At 39.8% G+C, this 12,757-nt stretch overlaps 1 long non-coding RNA gene across 1 annotated transcript; it reads right to left on the bottom strand.

Moving 5' to 3' along the window:
- Positions 1–2,804: 2,804 nt before the first annotated feature.
- Positions 2,805–11,572, bottom strand: LOC131698786 (uncharacterized). Its single transcript, XR_009307849.1, has 3 exons — positions 11,536–11,572; positions 11,338–11,376; positions 2,805–3,099 (listed from the first exon to the last, which is right to left on the bottom strand). It is a non-coding gene; the product is annotated as an uncharacterized LOC131698786 (long non-coding RNA).
- Between the last annotated feature and the right edge of the window lie 1,185 nt (positions 11,573–12,757).

The following is a 12,757-nucleotide window of genomic DNA, read 5'->3' as shown; positions in this document are numbered from 1 at the left end:
GAGAGGAAGCAACAGCAGCACCCATCCTGCAGGCCAGTGACAGAGGAGGTGATCGACTGGCTGCTGGATCAGGAGAAGCAAGGGGGGCCCAGAGTAACATCAGCGCAGCAGATGCAGGCGGTGTTAAAAAGGTGCCCTGCACCGCTACTAGCAAGGCTGTTGTCCTCTCTAGCGCCCAAAGGGGAGGAGCCCGAACGTCCTACGCCTGAGTGGGAGGAGCCTGAACGTCCTACGCCTGAGTGGGGGGAGCCCGAACATCCACAGCCCAAGAGGGAGGAGTCGGTGCGTCCACAGACCAAAAGGGAGGAGTCGGTACGTCCACAGCCCAAAGAGGGGGAAGTCGGTGTTTCCACAGCCCTAAGACCCAAGCTGCCAGCAGAGGGAGAATGCCTGCTGGTTCCATCTCCACCAACAGAGGAACAATGCCTGCTGCCCCCGTGTCCACCAGCAGAGGAAGAATGCCTGCTGTCCCCGCGTCCACCAGCAGAGGAAGAATGCCTGCTGTCCCCGCGTCCACCAGCAGAGGAAGAATGCCTACTGTCCCCGTGTCCACCAGCAGAGGAAGAATGCCTGCTGTCCCCGTGTCCACCAGCAGAGGAAGAATGCCTGCTGTCCCCGTGTCCACCAGCAGAGTGTGAATGTCTGCTGGTATCACTTCCCCCACCGTCACCACCCGGAGGAGAGGAGCAGGAGCTGCCTCCATCACCTACCCCTGCAAGGGAGGGAGAGCCGCACCAGTGCCCTGCAAGAGAGGGAGAGCAGCATCAGTCCCCTGCAAGAGGGGGAGACTACAGGCTGCTCCCACCTCCGTCGCCAGGAGACTACACGCTGCTCCCACCTCCGTCACCAGGAGACTATACACTGCTCCCACCTCCGTCGCCAGGAGACTACACGCTGCTCCCACCTCCACCTCCACCACTAGGAGCAGAGCAGCAGGAGCTGCCTCTGCCTCCGCCACCTCCAGGAGCAGAGCAGCAGGAGCTGCTCTGCCTCCACCACTGCCCGGAGGAGTGGAGCAGGAGCTGCCTTTACCTCCGCCACCGCCAGGTGCAGAGGAGCAGGAGCTGCCTCTGCCTCCACCACCACCAGGAGGAGAGCAGCAGGAGCTGCCTATGCCTCCACCACTGCCAGGAGCAGAACAGCAGGAGCTTTCTCTGCTTCCCGCACCTCCACCACAGGGAGTATGGTGGCCGGAGCCCCAGAAAGGGGAGCTACCGGCTACAAAGACAGGGCTGTCAGCCGTGCCACTACCGGCAGGGGTGCTGACAGCATTGCCAGCCATGGGCCCACTGAAGCCTCCCTTCCCAGCCCGAGACTTTGTCCTGGACTGCTGGGTTTTTAAGGGGGGAGGCCATGTGTGCTGTGCACAAGGGGGGGGGGGGGGGGGGGTATATGTGGCAATGTGGCAAACCTTTTATTTTCTGTTCTGTTTAATTATTAAATGCTGAGCGCGATCACACGCTCAGCTTCACCAAAACCCCAAGTCTCTGTGTGTTACTTCCTGTTTCTGGTCTGACGTCACCCACTGCAGCCGTCTTTGTGACATTGTCCCATGGACGGTTTCTCCCATCTCAGCTGTGGATCTCTCCAGCTCCTTCAGAGTTACCATTGGCCTCTTGTTTGCTTCTCTGACTAATGCCCTCCTTACCTGGTCACTGAGTTTTGATGGACGGCCTTCTCTAGGCAGAGTCGCGGTTGTGCCATATTCTTTCCATTTTATAATAATGGATTTAACCTCCTTACATCAGCCAATTATTTGAAAGTGTCAATTTCCCCCAGTTTACACATTTTTGCTGCTCTCCCCCCTTTATTTCTTAGCAGACACCCTTATTTAGATTTCCAGAAAGCTTTTGACAAAGTCCCGCATAAAAGATTAATTCTCAAACTGAACGCAGTCGGGATTCACGGAAACGCATGCACATGGATTAGGGAGTGGTTAACATGTAGAAAACAGAAAGTACTGATTAGAGGAGAAACCTCAAAATGGAGTGAGGTAACAGGGGTGTGCCACAGGGATCAGTATTAGGTCCTCTGCTATTCCTAATCTACATTAATGATTTAGATTCTGGTATAGTAAGCAAACTTGTTAAATTTGCAGACGACACAAAAATAGGAGGAGTGGCAAACATTGTTGCAGCAGCAAAGGTCATTCAAAATTATCTAGACAGCATTCAGAACTGGGCAGACACATGGCAAATGAAATTTAATAGAGAAAAGTGTAAAGTATTGCATGCAGGCAATAAAAATGTGCATTATAAATATCATATGGGACATACTGAAATTGAAGACGGGAACTATGAAAAAGACCTAGGAGTTTATGTTGACTCAGAAATGTCTTCATCTAGACAATGTGGGGAAGCTATAAAAAAGGCCAACAAGATGCTCGGATATATTGTGAAAAGTGCTGAATTTAAATCAAGGGAAAGAAGCTGCTTGATGAGATTCTGGGATCAATAAGCTACTAACAACCAAACGAGCAAGATGGGCTGAATGGCCTCCTCTCGTTTGTAAACTTACTTATGTTCTTATCTTCTTATCCAGAGCGAAACCTTACAACTTTAACCTTTACAACATACATTTACTCAGTTAAATCTCTTTACAAGTCCTTTACATCTACAGCAAATTCTATAAACATGCCTTTACCAATTATTTTTTCTGTCATTTTTTAAAGTACATGACTGATATTGTCTATGGCTTCACAAAATCTCAAATTATTTTGATTATCCTCTAAACTAATGATATGCTGTGACATGATGAATGATGTGGTGCAAAAGACTGCAAATGTCCAAATGTATTCTCCCAATATAAATAATTCAATAATCCAAACAAAAACAGAAATATTCACAAAAATAATCCAAACAGAAAAATAATACACCCCGATACCAGCGATGGTAATCGGGGCAAAACAAAACAAGGTCCACGTTCCAAAAATAACAAACAAAAAGACACTCCTTAACCACAATCCTCCGTGCACAAAACTGTGCTCTTTCCAAAGGGGGCTGTGGTGCGTGCGCTGTGCTGTGCGGTGCGGTGCGATGAGGGGCGTGCTCTGGGGTTAGTGCTGACTCGGTAGCGACAGCCTCCCGTCCTCCTGCTCCTCTACGAAAACACACAAACACGTGACAAAACAAACAAACAAAAGTATGTACTGTATTACAGTTCATGTGTCGTCTCTTTTGGCAAGTGATATTTTCAGAATCATATCATTCTGAATTAAAATACTACTTCTGTTGAAAATATAGTACTGAACCAACAAAACCAACTACAGTACATCTAAACGGCAGCCTACTTATTTTTAAATACATTCCTTTCAGCTATGTATTTTTTACATTGTATCTTTTTTGTGTTCCTTGAAAGAACGGACAAGTATTTGTCTTTTACTGCAGTGTTATTCCCCCAACTCGTGCTCTGACAAATTTCAATGAAAGAATCAATGAAAGACCCCTCTAGATGAAAAACAAAACTAACAGGAGGACCGTCTCAAATAGTTAAACAGTGCCAAAGAAAAGAGAAATATGCACTACAATATACATCTCCCTGTACAGTTCCTGAAACCCAAGTCATATTTTTTCTTACTGTATGAAATGTGTGTGTGTGCAGGGGGTTGTTTGGGTGGTAGGGGGCAGGTGACAACGTGCCCACCTACATACAGGTTTTTTTTTTTAGGCATCCACAATGTTTTAGAATTTTCACATCCTAGCCTTGTATTTAATGTATTATGCATTGCTTTTCACTGTATTTAATGTATTATGCATTGTGTCCATCAAACAAAGCCGAGCTGCATGAATTTTTGTGCCAGGAGTGGCATAAAGTCACTCAACATCAATGTGAAAGACTGGTGGAGAGCATGCCAAGATGCATGAAAGCTGTGCTTGAAAATCAGGGTTATTCCACCAAATATTGATTTCTGAACTCTTCCTAAGTTAAAACATTAGTATTGTGTTGTTTAAATGAATATGAACTTATTTTCTTTGCATTATTCGAGGTCTGACAACACTGCATCTTCTTTGTTATTTTGACCAGTTGTCATTTTCTACAAATAAATGCTTTAAATGACAATATTTTTATTTGGAATTTGGGAGAAATGTTGTCAGTAGTTTATAGAATAAAACAAAACAAAAATGTTCATTTTACCCAAACACATACCTATAAATAGTAAAACCAGAGAAACTGATAATTTTGCAGTGGTCTCTTAATTTTTTCCAGAGCTGTGTATATATAAAACATATATATATGTATAAAACATTAAACACGGGAGAAACGTTAACTGCAAACCTGAAATGACAAAACCAAAGCTTTTGTGTTTTTCTTTATAAAAGACACTTTAGGGAGATACTCTCTTCTGAGTGTGTCACTGTTAGGCACAGCTCCACAATTAGGGATTTTTTTTCATTAAAAAAAACTTTGTAATATTTCATTGACCAGCCGTTGTATTGGTATGTTTGCTGCACTAAAGGCTTCCACTAATTCAGACGTGTTGAAATTACGTGTTTCTCCACTTTCTGTGCTCTTTTTAAACAATCCTGTGATTGTGATCTGCTTGTTCAGTAATTGTTTAGCTTTAACTTCAAGTTTGATTTTGTTGCATGCAACATCCCCTTTTCTTCACTCTGAACGCGATCTGTTGAAATTAATTTTTCTTTTTTGTCAGCTGTCTGCATTTTTAATGTTAATCATATACTGCAAGCTAATAAATCAACACTATTTAAACAACCATTTTAAACTTCCCGCCTGTGACTCGCATGTTACATCATTGTACAGTATGAGGAATTCATCAATTGTGAAGTCGGTATTTGTTTGACCCTGTTGCCGTAGTAACGAAATGCACATCATTGAAGCTGGACTGTGTACAGCTACTGTAGCGCTGCTTCTACTTGATAAAAGTATGAAATGAACAGGGGAGGTGAAGAGTAATGGAAAATACTGTAAGGAAAATAAAATGCATATTTCACAGTAGATAGGCATATTTTTCTTTCAAATTCATGATATTGTGAATTTTCCAGGGCCCTACATATAAGGCTAGTATGATCTGTGCTCAATCTGTATCTAGTTATTACCTCCTCCTCACACAGCCCTAGTAACCTCTGCCTGGTCTGAAATACTCTCTCCCTGACTCCTCTTCTCGCTCTCCTATGCAGCTCTTCTGCTGGTTCTGTGACACCACCTGGTTTCAATAAGCAGTACTTTTAACACATGCTGAGGCACCGAGTAAAGTTAGCGCCCTTAAGTGAATATGGTTTGCATATCAAATACCTCCCTAGCGGTATTTTGTGACTTGATTTGCATACATTTACACACATTAACATTAGTCATTATATTTAAATGACTCGAATGCGGTACTACTACAAAGCATTATATTTTAACAATAAAATATAATTTCACTGTTTAGTGAGTGAGGCCCTTTGTATTTTCAAATGGAACAGGATGCTGGAGACACCCGCCCAAGGTTTCTAAGAAATTAAAGAGAAAAATACCCCTAGAGTCTGCGAGAGTGGGGGCGGAAGATGACTCAAGGTTTGACAACACGGTTAACGACTTAGGAAAGGAAATGGATATGAGAATGGAGAGTACTTTGCAGAGGACTATCTCAAGATCTGCAGTTAGCAAAGACATGGAGCTCCAGGTTTGTGTCTGTGGCTGGAGCAAAGTGAAGAAGAATTCTCAAGGAAGAATGAAATGCTTGAGGGAGAAGGGACAAGGGCCTAGCATTGATCAGTACTTTTTACAAAGTTAGTTGAATGAAATCCAAATCACAGTTTGTAGGATATCAGCACTCATGTCATAGATGAGAGGAAGACTTGCATAAACACAACTAGTGATTACCCTAATGATCCTTGTGAACCTGGTCAGATGAACCAGCATAAGAGAGAAAAGAACCTCTACGGGCACACGTCTGAAGTTAAATGGCCAAGAGCTTCTGAGAAAACAGCGTGGGACACAGTAAACATGGATCTCTGTTTTGTGTTGGAAAGGTTAGGTGGAACAGTAGAAAAGCAACTGGATACATTTGGGAATACCATCTACGTATATGGAAGCGAGAGGTTTGGAGTTGAAAAAAGAAAGGAGAAAGCACAAAATATTCTTTTAAAGTCTAGACTGCAGCAGGAGATTGAGACCTTGGTTAGAGAAAGCAGGCAGCTGAAGACGCAATGGAGGAGAGCAGAACAAAGGTCAGAAGGAGGCACTCAATCTATTACAAAGGGTCATATAAGATAAGCTTGCAAGAAACGCTGCAAAAAGAAGGAGCGTGTGAGAACTTTTATAAAGACCCATTCAAATTTGCAAATAAGTTATTCACCAGTGAGAAGAATGGCACACTAAAAGCATCTAAGGTTGAGCTGGAGAGATATTTGGAGGAAACACATACAGATTCAAAAAGGCAGGAGCCTATGTCAGTTCCTTCAGACATCCCACCTATCAATCCACCAGAATACCAAATGGAGGACTGTGCACCTAAATGGAAAGAAGTAGAACAAGCTGTGAAAAAGGGAAGGGCATCATCATCTCCTTGGCCTAATGGAGTTCCGTACATAGTGTACAAGAGTGCCCCTGATATTCTGTGAATCCTGTGGAAATTGATGAAAGTAGCATGGGAAAAATGGGTTGTACCAAAAGCATGGTGCAGAGCAGATGGGGTCTTTATACAAAAAGAAAGATTCTACGAGTATCGGTCAGTTTCACCCTATTTCCCTGTTAACACTAGAAGCGGCGGTCATTTTGCCCGGTTTAACCATTTTGAAATGGTTAGGAGTTCCACGCTGCCTCAGCAGAGTGGGACTGTATGGCAAAGGGGCACAAGCAGGGAGAATGGACGAGATGGGAGAGTGTGGAACAACGCAAGATCGGCTGGTGAGATCTATGGACAGTGGAACAGAGTACGATCAGTTTCCTCATCAGGTCAACATATGATGTTCTCCCATCACCACAGAACCTTAGTCTATGGGTAGGAGAAGATCCATGGTGTCCTTTGTGTTCATCGCCAGCTACATTAAGACACATTTTGACAGGATGTAAGGTGGGTCTTAGCCAAGAACAGTTTACTTGGCGTCATGATCAGGTGCTGCAATGTTTGGCCTTAGCATTGGAAGACAAGCGCAGCATAACCAACAGGTTGCCACCAATGCTAGCAATATACGACACATGAAGAACAACATTCCTCCATCCAGGGGAGCAACCTCCAAGAAAAGGTATTAGAACCAAAGCTCGTCTAGGACAACTGGAAGCTGCTGGAGACTGGAAAATGCTGGCAGATGTTGGGCAATGGCTTATTTCCCCCCCTGAGATAGCCACCACTAACCTTCGACCTGATACTGTCTTGTGGTCTGGATCAGCACACCTTTTTCACCTGCTAGAGTTAATAGTGCCATGGGAAGATGCTGTGGATGAGGCATATGAAAGGAAAAAACTTCGGTACGCTCAACTGGCTGCTAAAGCGGAACAGCGAGGATGGAGAGTCCAGGTTTACCCAGTGGAGGTGGGTTGTCAAGGATTTGTGGCACACTCCACAACCCGGTTTCTCAGAGACATTGGATTAGAACTTATCTGAAGCAGCAGAGAGGAGCAGCAACTGGCTCTGGTTGAGACAAAAATATTCTGACTGGGGACCTCAAGCTTAGTAGAAAGAAAGCAACATTGATGTAAAGGAAGGTAAGTAAGCTGGGCTTAGCTGAGTGGGGGACGGAGGGGGGTGATGATGGGATGCCAGAATCACTGTTAAGCCCTCTTAAGGTGTCGTGGGCTAGTTGACGAAACACCAAGGATGCAAAGTGCCCACTTGAAGATCGCAGAGAAGAACCCTACTCAGCTCAGTCCAAACGGTTGTCATGCTGATGCACTAGGAAGGCCGCACTGTGGATGATCCCTGGAGCCAGCATTGCAGCCGTTGTGTGTGCCGATGCACCAGGGAGGCAAAATAGGCTGATCCCTGGAGCCGGCGTTACACTTCAGCCATTAACACCAGACAGAAGGATATCTACATCATCAGATGGAAGGAAACAGAGATGGATCACATTAGTTTACAATAAAAGAAGCTATGTCTTAGTTGGTGCTGATCTTGGCGAGCGCCGAGTCCAATATCAGCTTGAAGTTTTATCACCTATTCTCTTGTAATGGAAATCATGTTTTCTTTACATAACCCTACCTTCTGTGAACATTTGACTTAAGGCTAGTTCATTGTGCCACAGTAGGGTGTTCATTGTCGCTGAAGCTCTCCACAGTTACACCATGAAATAAATGTTCTTATAATGGCACAAATAATTGTACCAATCTTATCCTGGAATATAAATGGGACCTGGCAAAGATGTAAAAAATGCATATAAAATCAGTCTTTGCACAAAAAAAGTCTAATTGGGGCCACATTTCACAGCAGCAGTATTCTATAACTACGTGATATAATTGCTGCTTTGTTAAATTATTAAAATAAAAAGCCCAAGTATTTTATATTATCATCTAGTGTATTTCTCAATTTGGTTATTTATTATACTGTAATACTGTACAGAAATACTATACACCAGGGCACCCTTATACGGTGTGTACATATATATATAGTCAACCCTCTTTACACCGCCTGACAATAAGCGAGGGTAGCGTTATAGTGAGGGTAAAAAAAAAATAAAATAAAAAAATAACCACACACACACCCCCAACCTTCTATGTTTGCAATAAATTCAAAAGTTTTAATGTTTTAGTTATACAATTACAGTAACTCCAGGCCATTTTAATAACATATTGATCTTTTTTTAAAACTACAGTACTAGTTCTTAACACAACAGTAGGTCTCCTAGTGATGTTATCATCTTTGCCCGTCTGTATGAAACATACATGGTTACTTTTGAGGAACAGTTTATACTTATAAAAAATAAAAATAATAATAAAAAAATAATAATAAAAATAAACAGTCCTTTAGTGTCAAATCACCCAAACAACAATTCCATAAAAACAAAGAGTCGATTTTTTTTTTTTTTTTTTTTTTTTACTGTACTGCTCATTTGAACTTCAGTGTTTGTGGCACGACTGTAAGCCTGCTGAATACTATCCCCCATTGAACGATGCCGTCTATTTATTTCACAAAGCAGTTTAAGCTCAACAGCATTCTTTTTTAAGCAGTTAAAAAAAAGTTGAATATGTACAACACTTTTTTTGAACAAAGCCTTCATTTTTGCAAAACTTGCACATAAACAAACAAACCTCTTACCATACCTTTTTTTTTTTTTTTTTACTGTAGTTTTTAAAAGTCACTTATTTTAGATTGCGTAAAAACAAGAAATAGACAATTCTGTTTTCAAGTTACTTCAAATTAATTTTCAACATTAAAACAGTGCTTAAAAAAAATACTGTCACAAATACACACATTGTCAGCTTCTGTGCATTTGAATGCTCAATTGCACACATCTTGTTTTATGTTTTAAAAACGCAGCGCGTTTACTCAGCTATTGAACCACCAGGTGACAATTTATATTTAATATATACAGTATAAAACTGTAATACACTGTTAGCATTGTGGATGTTCACACTCATGAACAAAAACTAATAAATTATGTTAGTATCAAAGCATAATTAATATAAAAAAAATGTTTTCACCAGTTTTCGATCCACTGATCTTTGGCGAGCTAGGAAAAAGTGCTAACATTATTTATATTTGGGATTTTAGTATAAACTGGTTCTTCAAACAGATCTTGTCGTACAGTATATTCATGTTTAACAATAAAATATAATTTCCCTGGCAGATAAATTGTCTATTCACAGCCTTTGGGATTTATTTTAATGAAAGGTGCATCTGTAATTTGAAAAATATAATAAAATAAATATATTATTATTATTATTATTATTATTATTATTATTATTATAAAATAATAATAATAGTAATAATAATAATGACATTAAAACAACAAAATTATGTTATGTAGCACATAAATAAGCCAGTGTTCCTTGAACTATCACATTTAGCTTAGTTAGATGCAATTTTGATCTTTACAAATGCTAACTGAAATAACTGGACTGTGTTTCTGGTCACATTGAGGAGTATCTTCAAATTCTACAGTTAAACAGAGAGTAGGCAGGACTTGCAGCGTTGAAAGGTCACATTGGTTAGGTTTACATTTAAAACAAAAAATAAGTCCCCTTTTTGTCATGTTATTTGGTAGCACCTTTAGGGTAATTTGGGTTAGTAGGGTAAGTTTATAAGTTGTGTTGAAGACCCTCAAGTGCAACCTGCCTCATTTGACCACCAAAAAATATAATAAAAAAAGCAAGGGATACAAAGCAAAAACCAATGAAAATAAAAATACAAACTTTTCATAAGAGAGCGCTTTGTACAGTCCATGTACTATTTGCTACACATTTCTTTGACTGCATATACTGTATTATACAAGGTTTCCTACAGCAGGGGTTCCCAGACTTTTTTTTACCCGAGGCTCACCTGTTCAGCTGCATTAGGCACTGCGGCCCACTATTAGCACTCCTTGGGAAAATGTCAAATTAAAAAACATTTTATATGTTTAAACCTGTAACATTATAAATAAACCCAATATAATCCTTTATTCATTTTAATAAATATTGTGAAAGATGAAAATCACATAGAATATGCACTGAGTAAAAATAACATTTTGAAACTAATTTTAGTAAATAAAATAAATTGCAAAAACTAACTACATGTTTATCAAACCTTTAAATTAGGTACCCTTGTATAATTGAACATTTTAGAAATGAAGTTATTTTTCTTGGCCCTCAAACAAGAAAGAAGTGCATGTTTCTTATTATTCCCATTCATAAATACCTGAACAGGAATCACTTTTGAGTAAAACCAGTACAACGTGCACCTAACCATAACTCTTGAATCCTAATTTCTGAACTGTGTAACTAAAACGTCCAGCCTTTACCTCTCATGCTGAACTGCCATGCACAAAAAAAACAAATGTGCACAATACAGAAAGAAACGAGAGCCTTGCAGAAGTTACTTTTTTCGCCACTACTCTGTACAACCAAATACAACTTGCAAAATCACATTCAGTTGACTTACAACATCCCAACCCCCCCCCAAAAAAAATGAGAGCACAGCTGCGCCACTTAACCAAAAGAAAACTTATGAAAGTAAATCCATCTGCGGCGAAATTTGAATTAGTCAAAAAACTTTTTTTTAAAAAATAATTATTTTCCAACAAAACATATTCTAGCGTTATTTTAAGACGACTGTGAACGAGCCTGTGAGGGAGGAGACCCTCACATTTTTCTCAGTATGTATCTGGACATTTTCTGCAAATTATTTTTTTAACTGTTTGTGTATTGTGTTGCTGAACCTTATGTCTAGTAAGGAAAGTAATAAAAATAAAATTCACTTACCTGGTGTATCAGGACTGGAGGCCTGTGGTTGGGAGTGTCCTGAAAAACAAAAGAGAGGTTAATCAAGAGTACTGTTTAGACAGTTGGTTTGGAAGGGTGCACACTTCCAGAACAATGTATTGCAGTACTATTGTTAAGATAAAATGAACAACAGTTATTTTAATATGCATGTTTTTGATATGCAATGGTTTAGGCAACCTGAGTTGGGTGTGGTGGTATGGTCCTCCATCCTGACAGGAAGTGGGGAACCAGCCATGCTGGTGAGGGAAGCTTTTATTGACTTCCCTGGGTACTGACTTCCTGTAGCAGGGCAGTACCTGTAGAAGATATTGAAAGGGGGGATAACTGATTTTAATTAAGTTTCCCTCTGCTTGTTTTAAAGCATAGTATTAATGCATGTGTTAGATTAATGTTTAGTATATATATATATTCATTGATTTGTTTCTTTTTGAATACTTTATTTATTATTGATAACTGTTTGCTGTTTTGTTCTTATATAACCACCTGCATAATGGTTTATTCTGGGGGGAGGGGTAGGCCTGGAAAGGTATAAAGGCTGTCAGTTGGTTCAGTCAGGATCTTCCTTTTGTGTAGATCAGAGGGCAGTTCTGCAGCTCTATGGTTGGACTCAGTTATTGAAGTCAGTACCTGTGATTATAAATAGTTATTTTTGGTTTCCACTTTCTTTCTTCAAATTGTTTGATATTTGGTTCAATTAGCTTTTTGTTCTTAAATAAAAATAATTGGTTTTACACCAAACTTCTCTGAGATGTGTGTGCTTCCCTGCGAATCAACACCAGTTGCTGGCTGCACTCTCCAACAGAGCCAGTAATCAATAAAATAGCAGTATATCCAAACATTTTAATAACTCAATTACCGGTATCCCAGCAAACACAATATCATAAAAATGTTATAAAAATATTTTACCAAACATCACTAAAATGTTTTTTCATAATGCTTAAATTATATGAAAATGTAGGGGCTCAGAAAAACATGTTTAAAATGTTATCGCATAACATTATATAAAAACATAAGTCTATCATCTTACTGTGCTTAGAAAATTAGTTGTTTTTTAGAAATTGAGACACATTTTTATTTAAAAATGAATATAAGTTTATAATTAAGCTAAAAAAGTGGCCAGAAACGAGAATAATAACAATGTCTATTATAATAATAATAATAATAAATATACAGCAATACAGGAAAGAAAGTTAGAGAAAACAATGCAGAATTATCCAACTCCTCCTCCTCTAATGATCTGACTTCTCTTCATTCATTCTTGGATGTTGGGTCCTGCTCCTTTTCCTCCTTGTTCCGTGCCTCTAAAAAAAAAAAAAAAACGTATAAATTACAAATTCTTTACAAGAGCTTTTAATGTTAAAGAATGTTAAGCTGTTTGTATATTTTTTGTTTATTTTAT

This window comes from Acipenser ruthenus, chromosome 1 (genome assembly GCF_902713425.1).
Source record: "Acipenser ruthenus chromosome 1, fAciRut3.2 maternal haplotype, whole genome shotgun sequence".
NCBI classification, from domain to species: Eukaryota; Metazoa; Chordata; class Actinopteri; order Acipenseriformes; family Acipenseridae; genus Acipenser; species Acipenser ruthenus.
This window is presented reverse-complemented; position numbering and strand designations above follow the sequence as displayed.